Source organism: Sminthopsis crassicaudata, chromosome 2, assembly GCF_048593235.1.
Source record: "Sminthopsis crassicaudata isolate SCR6 chromosome 2, ASM4859323v1, whole genome shotgun sequence".
NCBI lineage: Eukaryota > Metazoa > Chordata > Mammalia > Dasyuromorphia > Dasyuridae > Sminthopsis > Sminthopsis crassicaudata.
The window spans coordinates 554,701,270-554,719,641 of NC_133618.1; positions in this window are offsets into that span (position 1 = coordinate 554,701,270).

The window sequence follows — 18,372 nt, forward strand, 5'->3', positions numbered from 1 at the left end:
GCATTCATCTTTTGTGGAGGAAATAGACTTTAATTTTCTCCTTAAAGCAAGAGATAGCTTCGAGCTCAACTGACATTTTGGATTGCCTCTCCCCCTCCCCTTCTTCTCCTTCAGTTGAGTGTTGAGTGAGAGAAGTAAGAAGCAGCTTGTAGCTTCCTGGCCTGTGCCATGCCGATGTTTCACTATTTCCAATGACAGCTTCTTAGGGATGACATCAATATGCGATGGTGGTTTCTCATTTTTTTTTTTTAGCCAGAGGCAAATGAATACATTATCCATCAGTGAAGCATGGGGCAAACAGATCTATAACTCGGGGGTGATTGGGATTCCACACGCACATGGGGGTGTGAGTTTGCTTCAGAACTCATTTTCACTGATGCTGACACACAAGACACCCCTCAGAGACCTGTCTATCAAACTGCAACATGCTATGCAGAAAAATTAGATTACTCATGCTAAGAGAAAGGGGCAGGAGGAGATGGCAATTTAAAAATATCCCCTTAAATGCCTATTACATTGGTATTTACAAAGCAAATGAAATCTTGAAGAAGGAAAACAATCAAGCTAGCTAGATATGGCTTTCTGCTTATGGAGACTCTTATACGAATATGTAAGGTCATGAATAGATGTGTATGCACACATGATTTTTGGAACTTTTTTCTTTTTAAATTCATTTCAACACTCCTAAAAAGATCATTTCATTTACTATAATAGATAAATTCACTATTTTACTGTTATTGTTATATTACTGCCCTTGCAAATCCCCAACCTAAATATCTATTATCCATATCCAAATATACATTATTTCCCTGTGCTTTGCAATTGATTGTTTTTTGTCTTTTGCAACAGATATTGGGGGAAAACTTAGCGGTGATTATTATAAAAATTCATTTCAAGGTTCCACATTTCATTCCAAGTATCTGCATAGTTTCTAAAGAAAAGAAATGTGTCAAAATAGATTAATATGAAACCCACAAGACAAGCATTATGCAGCTACATGTAGATTTGCCCGATACAATCTATTTCTTTAATAAAAATACAAAGTAGTATAACACAGTTAGTGACGAAAAAAAAAAATACCTGGGGCTCAACCAAAGCATATAAATCAGAATGAGGAGCAGTGCTGGGAAAAGTGATTTTAAAAGAAACTCAGGGAAGCATAAAAGTGACTTTAGATATATACCTAGATGAATGTGGAAGGTAGAGTATTTCAGAAAGCAACTGAGGACTGTTTTTATAGCAATAGATGATAGAAAGACTGGGGGGAGGTTAAGATTTTTATGCTAGTAATGACATGACAATGTAAGGCTTTTTGGAATCCTCTAGGATATATCTATGAATGTTAATTGAACATTTGAATGACTAGGTTGCAGAATCATTGTATGGATTTGCTGAAAATGACTCAACTGCAAAATTTATTTTTTGCCATTAATATAAAAGAGGTGATATAATGTTGATTCGCAGTCATATAGAATGTCATATTTGAAATATTCCATTAAATTTGCTTCTTGTCTGATACTTATAATAGGTTTTTGTTCTGTCCTATTCTGTTTTAATTAATTAATTAATTTTGGTTAAGGCTATGGATTATATTGACTCCCTTCCTCATGCAGATCAGTGATCATTCTGAACTTTAGAGTTCCAGTGATCTGTTTAAGGCATGGAGAGTGAGTGTAAGTTACTGGCTCAAAGTCAAACATGCATCATATGTCAGACAAGACTTGATCCTATGTGATCCTGAATAGGGAGGCTAATCTTTATTCATATTTATGTTGAGAAATAACAAGTTATTTTATCCAGAATTGTTTCCATCTGAAATCTATTAACTGGCATTTATATTCTTTTCTGGTGGAGTAAAAAATGATGAAACTGATTATTCATTCAATGGATATTTATAAAGTGTCTACTGTGTACAGTGTATTGTAACAAAGTGCAGGAAGATATAGAAAAGATTAATAAAAAGTCTCTATTCTCAAGAAAATCTCAGTCTACCAGAAAATAGATAGTTAGATAGGAGGTGCTTAATACATGTTTATTGATTAGTTGACAAAGCTAAATATATATATATATATATATATATATATATATATATATATATATATATATATATATACATATATATATATATATATATATATATATATATAATTCATTAGAATGATATATGTATAAAGAAGAATAAAATGGCATTATAATGAGTGAGAAAAAGTTAATTCTAGCTGGAAGCCAAGGAAAGATTCTTGGAAGAGACTTTGAACCAGGTCTTGAAAGATGGTTATTTAGTTAATATGCAGGAATGAGGAGGAGGAATTCCAGGAGGTATATAATCCAAACTAAGACAGAGAGGTTGGAAAATATGGCACAGTTTTTAGATATGGTAAGAAACCCCATTTATATAAAATTAGAGATTGTGAATAATAAACTGGGAATACATGAAAAAATGTACTTGATTTGAAATATTGCCATCACTATTCATTAAGTTGGGTTTTATTTGATAGACAATAGGCATGAAGGAGATTGATGAAAGATAGCAGAAAAGATACAGATTATGACTTTGAAGCATTAAGATAATAGAGCATAGATTTCATCTTTGCACTATTGTCACACTCAGAAAGAAATGAAAGCTACTAAATCACACATAAGGGCCCTTGTGGGTTGCATAATCAATTAGAAAACTACATATCAACATTATCTTTGTTATATTGTATTTTTGTTTACCTTGATCAGTTTCTCCCAATTTCATTTTCATCTGATTTAGGCTATACTTTGGAATATTGCCAGTTGCATGTTTGATAGTCCAATTTCTTCCTATTACAGGCCCAGAGAATTTGTGATATGTCTAGTCACTCAGGTATTTATGGGTAGAATCAGAATTTTAACCAGGACATCCAAATCCAAAGCCATAACTCTTTCCATTATATTGTCATAGTCTGGCAGCTATGTATAGATTTGATTAAATAGACTTGAGCTTTAAAGTGGAAAGACCTTGAGACAATACAAGATCCTAAAGTGCTTGATGGATCAAAGAATATAAAATTGTGCTCGGAATAATTCTTGCTATATATTCAGATTTCTTAAAAAAAATTGCTAAGATAAGTGTTCAATTAATTTCCATTCAACAAATACTTATTGAATGTTTTCTACTGGTTTGAACAGGAATGCCAATTAGGAAGCCATTTCAACAATCCAGGTGAACAGTAAAGAAAATCTTGACTAGGATAGTGGGAATTTAAAGAAAATGTTAGAACTAAGAGGTATTGTATTTTCTTTTTTTTTTAAATAATTATAACTTTTTATTGAAGTACATATACATGGATAATTTTTTACAACATTATCCCTTGCACTCACTTCTGTTCTGATTTTTCTCTTCCTTCCCCTCACCCCCTCCCTTAGATAACAGGCAGTCTTATACATGTTAAAAATGTTAAAGTTTATGTTAAATACAATACATGTATGCAGAAATGTAGGTTATCTTGTTGCACAGGAAGAATTGGATTCAGAAGATAAAAATAACTTGAGGAAAAAAATGCAAACAGTTTGAACTCATTTCCCAGTGTTCCTTCTTTGGGTGTAGCTGCTTCTGTCCATCATTGATCAATTGGAACTGAATTAAATCTCTTTGTCGAAGATATCTATTTCCATCAGAATACATCCTCATACAGTATTGTTGTTGAAGTAGATAATGATCTCTTGGTTCTGCTCATTTCACTCAGCATGTAAGTCTCTTCAAGCTTCTCTGTATTCATTCTGTTGGTCATTTCTTACAGAACAATAATATTCCATAACATTCATATACCACAATTTACCCAACCATTCTCCAATTGATGAGCATCCATTCATTTTCGAATTTCTAGCCACTATAAAAAGGGCTGCCACAAATATTTTGGCACATACAGGTCCCTTTCCTTCTTTAGTATTTCTTTGGGATATAATCCCAGTAGTAGCACTGCTGGATCAAAGGGTATGCACAGATTGAGAGCTTTTTGGGCATAATTCCAGATTGCCATCTAGAATGGTTGGATTCTTTCACAACTCCACCAACAATGCATCAGTGTCCCAGTTTTCCCACATCCCCTCAAACATTCATCATTATTTTTTCCTGTCATCTTAGCCAATCTGACAGGTGTGAAATGGTATCTCAGAGTTGTCTTAATTTGCATTTCTCTGATCAATAGTGATTTGGAACACTCTTTTATATGAGTGGAAATAATTTCAATTTCATCATCTGAAAATTGTTTGTTCATATCCTTGGATCATTTATCCATTGGAGAATGGCTTGATTCTTAGAAATTAGAGTCAATTCTCTATATATTTTGAAAATTAGGCCTTTATCAGAACCTTTAACTGTAAACAGTTTGTTGCTTCCCTTTTAATCTTGTTTGCATTAGTTTTGTTTGTACAAAGCCTTATTAATTTGATGTAATAAAATTTTTTCTATTTTATGATCAATAATGATCTCTAGTTCTTCTTTGGTCACAAATTCCTTCTTCCTCCACAATTCTGAGAGGTAAACTATCCTATGTTCCTCTAATTTATTTATGATCTCGTTTTTTATGCCTAAATCATGGACCCATTTTGATCTTATCTTGTATGTGGTGTTAAGTGTGGGTCCATGCCTAATTTCTGCCACACTAATTTCCAGTTTTTCCAGCACTTTTTGTCAAATAATTAATTCTTATCCCAAAAGTTGGGATCTTTGGGTTTGTCAAACACTAGATAGCTATAGTTATTCACTATTTTGTCTTGTGAACCTAACCTATTCCACCGATCAACCAATCTATTTCTTAGCCAATAGCAAATGGTTTTGGTGACTGCTGCTTTATAATATAGTTTTAGATCAGGTACAGCTAGGCCACCTTCATTTGATGTTTTTTTTTTTTTTTTTTTTTTCATTAATTCCCTTTTAATTCTCAACCTTTTGTTCTTCCATTTGAATTTTGTTGTTATTTTTTCTAGGTCCTTAAAATAATTTTTTGGGAGTCTGATTGGTATAGCAATAAATAAATATATTAGTTTAGGGAGTATTGTCATCTTTATTATATTCACTAAGCCTATCCAAGAGCACTTAATATTTTTCTAATTATTTAAATTTGATTTTATTTGTGTGGAAAGTGTTTTGTAATTTTGCTCATATAATTCCTGACTTTCCTTTGGTAGATAGATTCCAAAATATTTTATGCTATCTACAGTTATTTTGAATGGAATTTCTCTTAGTATCTCTTGCTGTTGAATTTTATATAAAAATGTTGAGGATTTATGTGGATTTATTTTTATCCTGCAATTTTGCTAAAGGTGTGGATTATTTCTAATAAATTTTTTAGTAGAATCTCTGGGATTCTCTAAATATACCATAATATCATCTGCAAAGAGTGATAATTTGGTTTCCTCATTACCTAATCTAATTCCTTTAATCTCTTTTTCGACTTTTATTGCCAAGGTTAGAGTTTCTAATACAATATTGAATAATAATGGTGATAGTAGGCAACCTTGTTTCACTCCTGACCTTACTGGGAAGGGTTCCAGTTTTTTCCCATTACAAATGAAGCTTACTAACTGTTTTAAATATATGCTCCCGACTATTTTAAGGAAAAGTCCATTTATCCCTATCCTCTCAAGTGTTGTTATTAGGAATGGATGTTGGATTTTATCAAATGCTTTTTCTGCATCTATTGACATGATCATATGGTTTTTGTTAATTTGGTTATTGATATAGTCAATTATGCTAATAGTTTTCCTAATATTGAAGCAGCCCTGCATTCCTGGTATAAATCCCATTTGGTCATAGTGTATTATCCTGGGGATGCTTTTCTGTAATCTTTTTGTTAATATTTTATTCAAGATTTTAGCATCAATATTCATTAGGGAGATTGGTCTATAATTTTCTTTCTCTGGTTTAGATATCAGTACCATATCTGTGTCATAAAAGGAATTTGGTAGGACTCCTTCAATCCCTATTTTTTTCAAATAGTTTATATAGCATTGGAGTTAATTGTTCTTTAAATGTTTGGTAGAATTCACATGTAAATCCATCTGGTCCTGGGGATTTTTTCTTAGGGAGTTGATTAATAGCTTGTTCTATTTCTTTTTCTAAAATGGGACTGTTTAGCCAATTTACTTCTTCCTCTGTTAATCTGGGCAAGCTGTATTTTTGAAGGTATTCTCCATTTCATTTAAGTTGTCAAATTTATTGCCATAAAGTTGGGAAAAGTAACTCCTAATTATTGCTCTAATTTCCTCTTCATTAGTGGTGAATTCTCCCTTTTCATTTTTAAGACTAACAATTTAATTTTCCTCTTTCCTTTTTTAAATCAGATTTACTAAGGGTTTGTCAATTTTGTTGGCATTTTCATAGAACCAACTCTTAGTTTTATTAATTCAATAGTTTTATATATATATATATTTTTTTTTTTGCTTTCAATTTTATTGATCTCTTCTTTTATTTTTAGAATTTCAAGTTTAGTGTTTGACTTGGGTTTTTAATTTGTTCCTTTTCTAGCATTTTTAGTTGCAAGTCCAATTCATTGACCTTCTCTTTCTCTATTTTATGCAACTAGGCCTCTAGAGATATGAAATTTCCCCTTATTACCTCCTTAGCTGCATCCCACACATTTTCTTGGGTGAAGTTATTAATTATGTCTATGATTTGCTGTTTCATTCAATCATTCTTTAGGATGAGATTATTTATTTTTCAATTGTTTTTTGGTCTGTTTTCCCCTGGCTTTTCATTGAATGCAATTTTCATTGCATCATGGTCTAAAAAGGATGCATGTACTATTTCTGCCTTACTGCATTTTATTTTGAGGTTTTTATGTCCTAATATATGGTCAATTTTTGTATAGGTTCCATGAACTGCTGATAAGAAAGCGTACTCCTTTCTGTCTCCATTTAGTTTTCTCCTAAGATCCATAATATCTAACTTTTCTAGTATTCCATTTACCTCTTTGACTTCTTTCTTATTTATTTTGTTGTTTTATTTATCTAATTCTGAGAGTGCAAGGTTGAGATCTCCCACTATTATAGTTTTTCTGTCTATTTCTTCTTGCAGCTCTCTTAATTTGTCCTTTAAGAATTTAGATGCTTTGTGGCATATGAATATTATGGAATATTAGTGTTCTGTAAGAAATGACCAACAGGATGATTTCAGAAAAGCCTGAAGAGACTTACATGAACTGATGCTGAGTGAAATGAGCAAGACCAGGAGATCGTTATATACTTCAACAACAATACTATGATGATCAATTCTGATGGATGTGGCCATTTTCAACAATGAGATCAACCAAATCAGTTCCAATGGAGCAGTAATTAACTGAACCACTACACCCAGCAAAAGAACTCTGGGAGATGACTATGAACCATTACATAGAATTCCCAATCCCTCTATTTTTGTATGCCTGCATTTTGGATTTCCTTCACAGGCTAATTGTACACTATTTCAAAGTCCGATTCTTTTTGTATAGCAAAACAACTGTTTGGACATATATACATATATTGTATTTAATTTATACTTTAACATGTTTAACAAGTATTGGTCAACCTGCCATCTGGGGGGGGGTGAGGAGGGGAAAATTAGAACAAAAGGTTTGGCAATTATCAATGTTGTAAAATTACCCATGCATATATCTGGTAAATAAAAACTATAAATTAAAAAAAAATCTAGCTGCTACACCACTTGGCATATATGTTTAATATTGATATTGCTTCATTATCTATGCTACCCTTTAGCAATATATAGTTCCCTTCCTTATCTCTTTTAATTAGATCAATTTTTGCTTTTGCTTGATCTGAGATGAAGATGGCTACCCCTGCTTTTTTGACTTCACCTGAAGCATAGTAGATTCTGCTCCAACCTTTTACCTTTACTCTATATGTATCATCCTGCTTCAGGTGTGTTTCCTGTAAACAACATATTGTAGGATTTTGGCTTCTAATACAGTCTGCTAACCACTTCCTTTTTATGGGAGGATTTACCCCATTCACCTTTATGGTTAAAATTACCAATTCTGTATTACTTGCCATCTTGTTAACCCCTGTTTATGCTTTTCTCCTTTCTTTTCCCCTTCCCCTCGCTCCCCTGTATTAAACTTGTGAGCACCACTTGCTTCTCACAGCCCTCCCTTTTCAGGATCCCTTCCTCTACCTTAAGACTTCCTCCCCCTTCCTTATTCCTTTTCCTCACAATTTCTGTATTCCCTTCCGCTCAGCATACTCCTTGCCTTTTCACTTTTCTCCTCCCACTTTTAAATGATGTGGGAGAAGTTTCACCATAAATCGAATATGTCTAATATTTTTCTCTTTAAGCCAATTCTGATGAGAGTAAGACACACATTATGTTCATCCCCATCCATTCTTTCTGTCATATATAATAGGTTTCCTTTGTCTCTTCATGAGATATAATACCCCCACATGTCCCTCTTTCTGGTAATGTCTGCACCCTACTGCAGACTCTCATTATCTCATGATTGGACTATGGCAAAACCCTTCTCTTTGCACTGTTTGCCACTAATTTTTCCCCATTTCACTTCAGTCACTAAGTAATTTTCCTAGCACTGCCCTGACCAAGTCAGCTTCATACTTAATAAACTCCAGGAGCTCTCTCTCATCTTAAACACAAATTTTTCTGTTCATAATTCAAAATACTTGCTACTTAAGCCCTACTCCATATTGCCAGTCTTCTTACACCTTACACTTCCCCCTTTCCACCTCTGCTAGAGACACTGGCTACCCTCTGTTCTAGGAACAAGACACTTAATTTCTTGGCTCTAGGCATTTTCTTTCACTTTCCCCCATGCCTGGAATGTTCTCCTTTGTGAGTACTAACTCCTGGCTTTCCTGGCTTCCTTCAAATTGCAAATAAAATTACAATGTGTACAAGAAGCCTTTTTTCAATCCTTATTTATTCTTCTATGTTCATCTATTAATTATTTCATATTTATCTGGTTTTAGCTTGTACATATTTGTTTGCTTATGTCTGCCATTAGATTGTGAGTTACTTGAGGGCAGTATTTTGATTTTTTTTATATTCTTAGCATTTAGCACAGTGCCTGGAACATAAGTGCTTAATAAATGTTTGATTGACTTTCTTACTCTGACTACCTGACTAGTGGAGCATTTTTAATACTTCTTTTGGCTGTAAATTGGTTCAACATATCTAAGTTTCCTAATAATTAAAACTGTTCAAAAATAAATAAAAATGGATAGCATTTATATACTACTTTACAAATACTATCTCATCTGATCTTCAAACAACCTTGCAAGTCAGGTGCTATTGTGCCCTTTTTACAGATGAAAAAACACACAACTACTAATTATATGACTGAATTTGAGCCCATATCTTCCCTACTCTAGCCTCAGTATTCTATTGACTATATTACCTTACTCTCTTATGAATTATTGGAATTATTGAATTTCTTGTTAATGGTGTTCAAACAAAAATTAGATTATCATTGGTAAGGAAGTTTATACATGATATTGATCTAGTGGTTTTCAGTTAGATCAGATGATCTCTAAGATTTCTTCTAGCCTTTTGATTCTATGTACGTAACAGAAAAATGGAATGATTACATTTATTAAAAACAATTTTCGGAGGACTATTGGTATAGTGTCCATATTGGCAATTTCATTAATATGAAGGACTTCATTAATGATGATTATCAATTATTCATTAATAATGAAGAACTTTAACTTAGTCTCAGAGGGTTAATTTGAGGCACTAAGAGGCAAAGTTACTTGACCATGATTAAATAGACAATATGCACCAAAAGTAAGGTTTGAATCCAGTGCTTCATTATTCTAAGACAAGCTCTGTTGCCACTAAAACTCCTTGGTTCTATGATTTATATTCTATTAATATCTAATCTTTAGACAAAAAGAAGTAACAGAAAAACCACTTACATTTTTCAAGTAACTTGAGTTAACATAAATTTCCTTTCCATGACCTCACGTGATTTTACCTGGATAGTTGCTGTCAGTCCTCTGATATGCTTGGATAAGAGGGATCATTTTTTGTTGCATTTCTTGTGTGTTCTGAGGATACATTACTATGATTCTTTTCTTAGAACATATTTCAGCTTATTATTCTTTGGTGAGCATAGGTAGAATGAAATTCTTCTTGATGCGAAGAAGGTAACTCAGAGCTGCTTTATAATGTCTTTAATCCATAAAAAACTTGTCACAACTATAACCAGATTTCTTTCCTTCCTTTCCTTTTTTCCTTTCCCCCTTACTCTTTCCTAAATCACAATAAAAGGGAACTGGAGTGGGAAATAATAGCTTCATAAATAGTGGATAGATGAAAGAGTTAAAGAAATAATTAGAATCCTTTCTATAAACATTGTGCTAAGGTACCAAGAGAGATCTAACTCACATCTATACTATAAACAAGCATGTAGGTTTTACATGACTATTTAATCTGCTATTAAACACAAACAACATATTTTTCATAGCAACCTCCAGAAACATGGTCTCCATATGCTGCTTCAATAATAAAATAATACTATCTAGAAGAGACATATCTATCAGTATAATGGAAATGACAATAATATGCATACAGTTTTAAGAGAAAAACTGCAAATTTTCATAAAATACTCTTTAAAAGTTTGTAATATATATATATATATTTTTTTGCTTTGTTTCTTGGGTTGCTTTGGCCAAAGAATTCATCATTTTAGGTGTAATCTCTCCTGGGCATGAGTGTCTCTACTAAGTTTGTCCTGGGGCTAAAAATTCAGAGAATTTTATGATTAATATGATGATGATAACTTAAAGTGGGGGAGTAACTAAAAGTGGGGGAGAGGGTTCTGCCATTTTAAAACCATTAACTTAATTGTAGATACTGTAACATGGTCAAACAACTGTTTAGCATCTTCTATATGTAAGACACTATGCTTAATGCCAGAAGTGTGACATCTCTGCCTAATGACCAACCAATTAACATAGTGTTTGAAAAACTGAATTGACATTAACATAATATGGAAAAATCTCTCTATTAAGAAAGGGAAAGAAAAGTTCTGCTAAATAGAAGAAATTACTTACAGATTCTCCTCAGAAAGGCAAATAAAAGACTTGGCAAGGGTAGTTTTTATCCTGTTCCCAAAGGCAATAGAAAACATCATTTCAGAGAATACTTGGTTATCTCAGCCTGCTGTATTCATAACAAGATAAGAAAAAAAAAATCACCACCATGAATACAATTGCAGCTTATATACCAACATCTGTTGTAGAGAAAGAAAAGGCAGGGAAATTTTATGAAGAAAGTCCTTTAAATTAAGTTAAGCTATCCTTTGATACAATAACATCATTGTAAGAGTGAGTAAGGTGAAAGAAGGAATATGACTAAAAACATGTTGAAGCCTTGAGAAACAAAAAAAAAAGACAAAGACTTGTAGACTCCTCAGAAGTTTTACAATATGCTTATATGTAATGGATACTTTCTTTCAAAAGATAATCTGGAATACTATAGGATTGAAGCTAAGAAGACAGAATAGAGTAAGTGCTTAGCCAAACTATGCTAATATTCCCCTCCAAACAACTTTACATAATTCCTCAAATTGAATTCTGAATTGACAAAGGCAACAATTCTTCTAGTTCAAGATAACCTAGGAGGTGAGAAAAAGAGATTTATGATATAGGGATATAGGATGGTCTAGAGCCCATGTGAATTATATACCACTATTTAGGAGTGGTAATAGAAGTAGCAGCAGCCTCAGGAATTAACAAGCCAGGTAGGGGACTTGGCAACTGGTCAGAAAGAGATGACAAGATATATTTGTGCTACTAGATGCTAGTCTAGATAGTTTGGAAACTTTATTATCTATAGCCATTTCTGGGTCATAGTTCAAAGGCAGAAAGTACCATTTTTGTTCAAGAAGGAGTAGAATTCCTCGAGAGAAATATTGCTTGGAAGGGCAGTAACAATTTTGGTCTCAAGAGATCATGGACTTTGAGCAATAAAATTACTTCTGGTCCTATAAGTTCTGGGCTAGCTCCCTGGAGCCTTAGAATCAGCTGGAGTCAGGATAAGTAAAAGTCCTTGGTCTTTAGGGGGAGAAGTGAAAGGGACTGACAAAACTGCCACAAGCTCTCCACCAACCTCCTTTCTCCTCGTCCTCCTCCTAAGTGACTCTGGCTTGTCTCACTCCATCTTCTAATCCCTCCTATGACTACCTGTATATACCAAAAGATTGAGCCAGCATGGAATAGTGATAAGGGCCATTTTTCCAAGGATATGCTAATAGAGTATTGCCTAATAGGTAATTAGCCTTAAATAATTGGTTGTCTAATTCCAGTGCACCTATTCAGAGTTTCAGCTCTTTACATCTCCTGCTTTCTTTTGTTTTAGAACACAGGTGGTCACACTATCCCTGACTTCTCAAGGAGGTGAGAACCCCAAAAAGGAGGTGATCATGCCTCCCTGACATCTCAGGAAGGGAGGTGAAAGCACTAAAAAGGAGATGATAACGCCCTCCCTGACATCTCAGAAAGGGAGATGAAAAACACCAAAGGGGAGTGGGGAGTCAGGCCAGATATTGTTAGTGGGTTTCTGGGCTGAAGGGTCTTACTAGAAAAGGTATGCGCAAACCCATCAGCATAGGAGGTATTACACAAGCACATAGCAATAAAGCACAGGCTAGCAGTGATGACTCTTCCCCAGCCAGTGCAGGCTCAATGTGGTGTAACAAACAGGAATTGTACATGCAAGTAGTGATATAACAAACAATGTGAATCAACATGATGTTGTAAAAGATTTACAGAAGTCCTAGAAGGAGGGTATGTAAATAACAATCACACACATCTCCTTCAGCAGCCAAGAGATAGTCCAAAACCAATCTATTGTCCAGTGCTTCACCTGTCAGGGAATCCAATGATCCCCAAAAGTTTTTGAAGTCCTGCCACAGTCTTTTTATGTGTTAGGGAATACAATGATTCCTTCAGATTTTGAAGTCCTGAAAAAGTCTTATCATTTCTCAGAGAATCCAATGATTCCTAAGGATTTTGAAGTCCAACAATTTTTGATGTCTAAGAGTCAATTGCCATAACTTCCATGCTTTTTCAGTGGTGGGCACAGTCAGCAACAGAACCACCCAATGTTTCTTGGGTCTTCTCCTTCATTTCAAGGGTCTGTTCCATCTCTCTCCAATGGACAAGGCAAATATGTCTCGTTGGCACCTGCAATGTTCTGTTGTCTCCAGAGACAGCCGATCGCTCTCTGGGAGGAGATCTGCTGTCTCAACTCAATCTCTTGGCCACCAACTCTGACCTAGAGCAGAGACTCTTCCCAACTTGCTCAATGTTGCTTCTTTTATCCTCCCAGAGAATGGGCGTGGAATAACTCAGGGGCTTCTGGGAAAAAATACTTCAACCAATAAACTTGCTCCTCCTAAGCATGTAAGTTCCTCCCCAGAAGTTCAAAGGGGTAAAACTCCCCCCAAGGATGGAACTAGAGAATTGTTAAGTACCGGCTTAGCACCTAGTAAGAAACTAATATCTCATTATCTCATTAGCACTTAGTAAGAACCTAACAGGCACCCATCTGATTCCTTCTCCATCTGTAGAGATACAAGCAAACCCTCTCTCCCAAGCAGTTAACCTATCTTGTCCCTTCCATTCACCACTTTCTGGGTCTCTCCACATCACTGGCAATTATCTAAAGATAGTGGAGCTGCTAGCACTGGATACTGCCCTTCCAATGGATATAAAACCTGTCTGCCGGAGCCAGTGAATCTTTGTCAAAAATCAAGAAGTCAGTAGTATAAAGAGCTAGATTTAGAAGTTCTCTACGGTTACCTATGGCTCCCAATTTCTTTTTGTTTTGGGGGGAGTGTCTTAATGTCTTTGTTTCTCCTCTCTACTATTGCCTGTCCTTGAGGACTAAAAGGTAAGCCAGTGGTGTGTAAAATCTTATATTGTGCACAAAAGTGTACACAATGTTTAGAAGTATATGCAGGTCCATTGTTTGTTTTTATTGCTTGTGGCACACCCATAATTACAAATGCTTAAGTAATTAAATAACCACTCGGGCTGTCTCTTTTGCTGCTGGTATTGCAAAAATGAATCTTGAAAAAAGTGTCTACTGCAACATGGATAAAAGACAGACAACCAAAAGATTTATAATGGGTCACATCTATTTGCCTTTTTCCTTGACCCCCCTGATCCCCCTCCCTGATATTTAATTTACAGACCCCCCTTGTGACGCGCAACCCTCCCTTTTTTTTTTTTAGTATCCCTCCCCCCTCCCTCCAAGTCCCTTCACTTATTCTCCTTTTCCTTTTCCCTTTTCCTCTCCCCCCTTTTAATGAGGTGAGAGAAAATTCTCTGAAAAACAAATATGTTAATTATTTACTCTTTGAGCCTCTCCTGATGAGAGTAAGATTCACACAATGATTCTCCCCCTCACTAAGTTCCCTCAGATATGGTGTATTTTCTATGCCTCTTCCTGGGATGTAGTTTCCCTCTTTTTATCATTCCTTCCCCTTTTTCTGAACCGACCTCCTTCCCTTTACTACACCCCCCTTTTTTTCTTTTATATCAGTAAAATCAAATTATCCTTGAGTATTTTTTATATACCCACAACAGAGTTACAGTTCTCAAGGGTTCTGTGTACCTTTTTCTGTTTCTCTTCAGTCTTGTGGATGTAGATCAAATTTTTTGTTTAAGTCTGGTTTTTTTCTTAGAAACATATAGAATTCCTCTGTTTCATTGAATGACCATCTTCTTCCATGGAAAAAGATGCTAAACTTAGCTGGGTAGTTCATTCTTGGTTGCAGTCCTTGATCTTTTGCCTTACGGAATATCAGGTTCCAGGCCCTTCTATCTTTTAATGTGGAGGCAGCCAGATCTTGGGTGACCCTTATTGTGGCACCTTGATATTTAAATTGTTTTTTCTAGCTGCTTGCAGGATTTTCTCCTTTGTGTGGTAATTCTGTAGCTTAGCCACAATATTCCATGGTGTTCTTTTTTTAGGGTCTATTTCAGAAGGAGTTCGATGAATTCTTTCCACATCTACTTTCCCCTCTGTTTCTATTATCTCTGGACAGTTCTCTTTGATAATCTATTTGCCAAATAGACCTAATAAATTAGGTCTCAAACCATGAGGGTTCATTCCTGGAGGGAGTGTAGGAGTGTAGAGAGGAATACAAGCTGGACAGGCTTTTATTATGCTCCTAGCTTCCTCTCTTGTTATCCCAAATTGTAAATGTAAAGCTCGAGTAGCCTGATGATAGTTAAAATGAGATTCTTGGGCTTCTTGAAATAAAGGAATATTGGCCAACATGGCTAGAAGGCTATCTGCCTTTGAATTACCATGAAAAATAGGACCTGGAAGTCCACTATGAGAGTGGACATGCAAGATATAAATCTTACCTGGATGTTTTCTCACTTGCTCTTGAAGTTCCTTAAAGAGCTGATATATATTAAAGACTACAAATTTTATTTGGGCTGTGGTACCACACCTACTGAATAGGCCAAATTAGATATTATATTTATATCTCCTGGATAATAAGTAAGAGCTAGAATGATTGCATTCAATTCATACTGCTGAATGGACTGAAAAGGGGTTTCGACTACTCTCTTTATAGTTAAGTCACAAGAGTGTGCAATACAAATGTTATGTTTGGATGCATCTATAAAGATAGTTGGTACTTTAAGAGGAACATTAGAAACCTTTTCTTCAAGATTACATTGCCAATTATGTAATAGTCTGGTTATCTTTAATGGAGACTCGTGTGTAAAATTTGGAGCCATGACCAATAAAATTTGCCACTCTGGGATGGTTTCACAGCATACATTTTCCTTTTGTTTTCATTTTTCTCTCCCCACATGATTTATAAAGAAATGTGTATTTAAAAAGAAGAAAAGAAAAACTGTTCTAATATACTATAACAAGAGGGTAAATACAAATTGAAAGAATACACTGACTTCCACCCAGAAAGATCTCAAAATGAAAATTTGTAGGAATAATACAACCAAATTTCAGATCTTTTACAAATGAAGCCCCAATCAGGATAACACAAGTATTTATTTATTTTTTAATAGCCTTTTATTTTGCCAAATACAGGCAAAGATAAATTTTCTTTCTTTCTTTTTTTTTTTTTTTAAAGTCTGTCTGTTTATTATTTCGTATTGCACAATAGCATTCCATTCCATTCATATACTTTGACTTGTTTAACCATTCCCTAATTGATAGATATCCCCTCAATTTTTAATATTTTGCCACAATGAAAAGAGCTGCTATAAAAGTAACTTTGATCATGTAGGTCTTTTCCCCCTTTTAATTGAGCTCTTTGGGATACAGAACTAATAGTAGTGTTCCTGGATCAAAGGGCATGACCCTTTGGTTGTCTTTTTTTTTTTTTTTTTTTTTGCCATGTGAGTCAGGCTGTGTTTTTAATGATTCTTCATGGCTTTCTCTGAACCCACAAGTAGTCTGGTAGCCCCCAGCCATACAGCCCAGTCTGTCTTTTTTTTTTTTTTTTTTCCCCAAAGATAAATTTTAAACATCCACCTTTGTGGAACCTTGTGTTCCAAATTTATGTCCCTTCTGTCTCTCTTCCCCCTTCCCTAGATTGGAAGCAATCTGATATAGGTTAAACATGGATTACACAATATTTAACAGCTACCATATTAAAGAAGTGAAGGGCTTAGAATATGATATTTCAGAAGACAAAAATTATGATTTCAACCAAAAAATAACCTACCCATGAAAACTGAGTATAATCTTCCAGTGAAAATATGGATATTTACTGAGAATCAAGCATCCTTGATGAAAAGACAAGAACTGAATTAAAAAAATTGACTTTCAAATAAAAATGTCAAGACAAGGATTAGAAGGTAAACTTTGAGAAGTCATCAGGGACTCACTAAATAAGGTTAAATGTTGTGTAATGTTGTGTAACCCATGTTTAACCAATATCAGATTGTTTCCTACTTAGGGTAGGGCAGAGGAGGGAAGGAAGGAATAAACATTTTGAACACAAGGTTTTGTAAAGGGGAATGTTGAAAACTATTTTTGCATGTATTTGAAAAAGTGAAACACTATTAAAATAAATAAATAAATGCTGTGTAATCCTGATAGGGTCTTCATTACATTTCATTTCAACATGGGAAGATGATACATGTAACTTCGATTATGTTGAGATGATGTAAATAAAATGGATAGCCAAAAGGTTGGGCAGATAAAAGAAGGCAGTAATGAGAAGCAAAACATACTTTAGAGGGAAAAATGATAAAAAGATAAAGAGAAGAATAAACAGAAGAAAATAAGATGCAGGGAAATGTATCATTAATGATCATGACTAATGTGAATGGGATGAATTCGTTCATAAAAGAAAACTGAATTGAAGAATAGATTAGAAATAAAAATTCAGTAGTATGTGGATTATGAGAAATATAGGTGAGACAAAGAAACAGAGTTAAAATAAGGGGCTAGAGCAGAATATATTATGATTCCGCTGAAGTAAAAAAGATAGTAGTGATAATCATGATCTCAGAAAAATCAAAAGCAAAAATAGGTTAAAAGAAACAAGCAATATAAGTATATTTTGTTAAAATATACTTTAGACAATGAAGTAATATATGGTTTTATTAAAAGGTACTGTAGACAAGGAAGTAATTTATGAGCTAAATGTGCATACACCAAATTGCATAATACCTACATTTTAAAAGGAAAATTTAAACGAATTACAGAGGGAAGAAAAACAAAAATGCAAGCAAACAATAACAGAATGTAAATGCTATGTTGTGGTCCACACTCCTTTCCCAGTGTTCTTTTGCTGTGTTTAGCTGGTTCTGTTCATTACTGATCAATTGGAACTGATTTGGATCTTCTCATTGTCAAAGAGAGCCACTTCCATCAGAATTAATCATCATGTAGTATTGTTGTTGAAGTGTATAATGATCTCCAGGATCTGTACATTTCACTTAGCAAGAGTTTATGTAAGTCTCTCCAAGCCCCTCTGTATTCATCCTGCTGATCATTTCTTATAGAACAATAAAATTCCACAACATTCATATGCCACAATTTACTCCGCCATTCTCCAATTGATGGATATACATTCATTTTCCAGTTTCTAGCCACGACACAAAGGGCTGCCACAAACATCCTTGCACAGGTCCCTTTCCCTTCTTTAATATCTCTGGTATATAAGCCCAGTAGTAACACTGCTGGATCAAAAGGTATGCACAGTTTGATAACTTGTTAGGCATAATTCAAGATTGCTCTCCAGAATTGTTTGATCTGTTCACAACTCCACCAACAATGCATCTGTGTCCCAGTTTTCCCACATCCTCTCCAACATTCTTTTAAATTATATAAATAATATAATCTTAAAGAATTGGCAGGTCAAAGAATAAATCATAGAAACAATAAAATAAAGTATG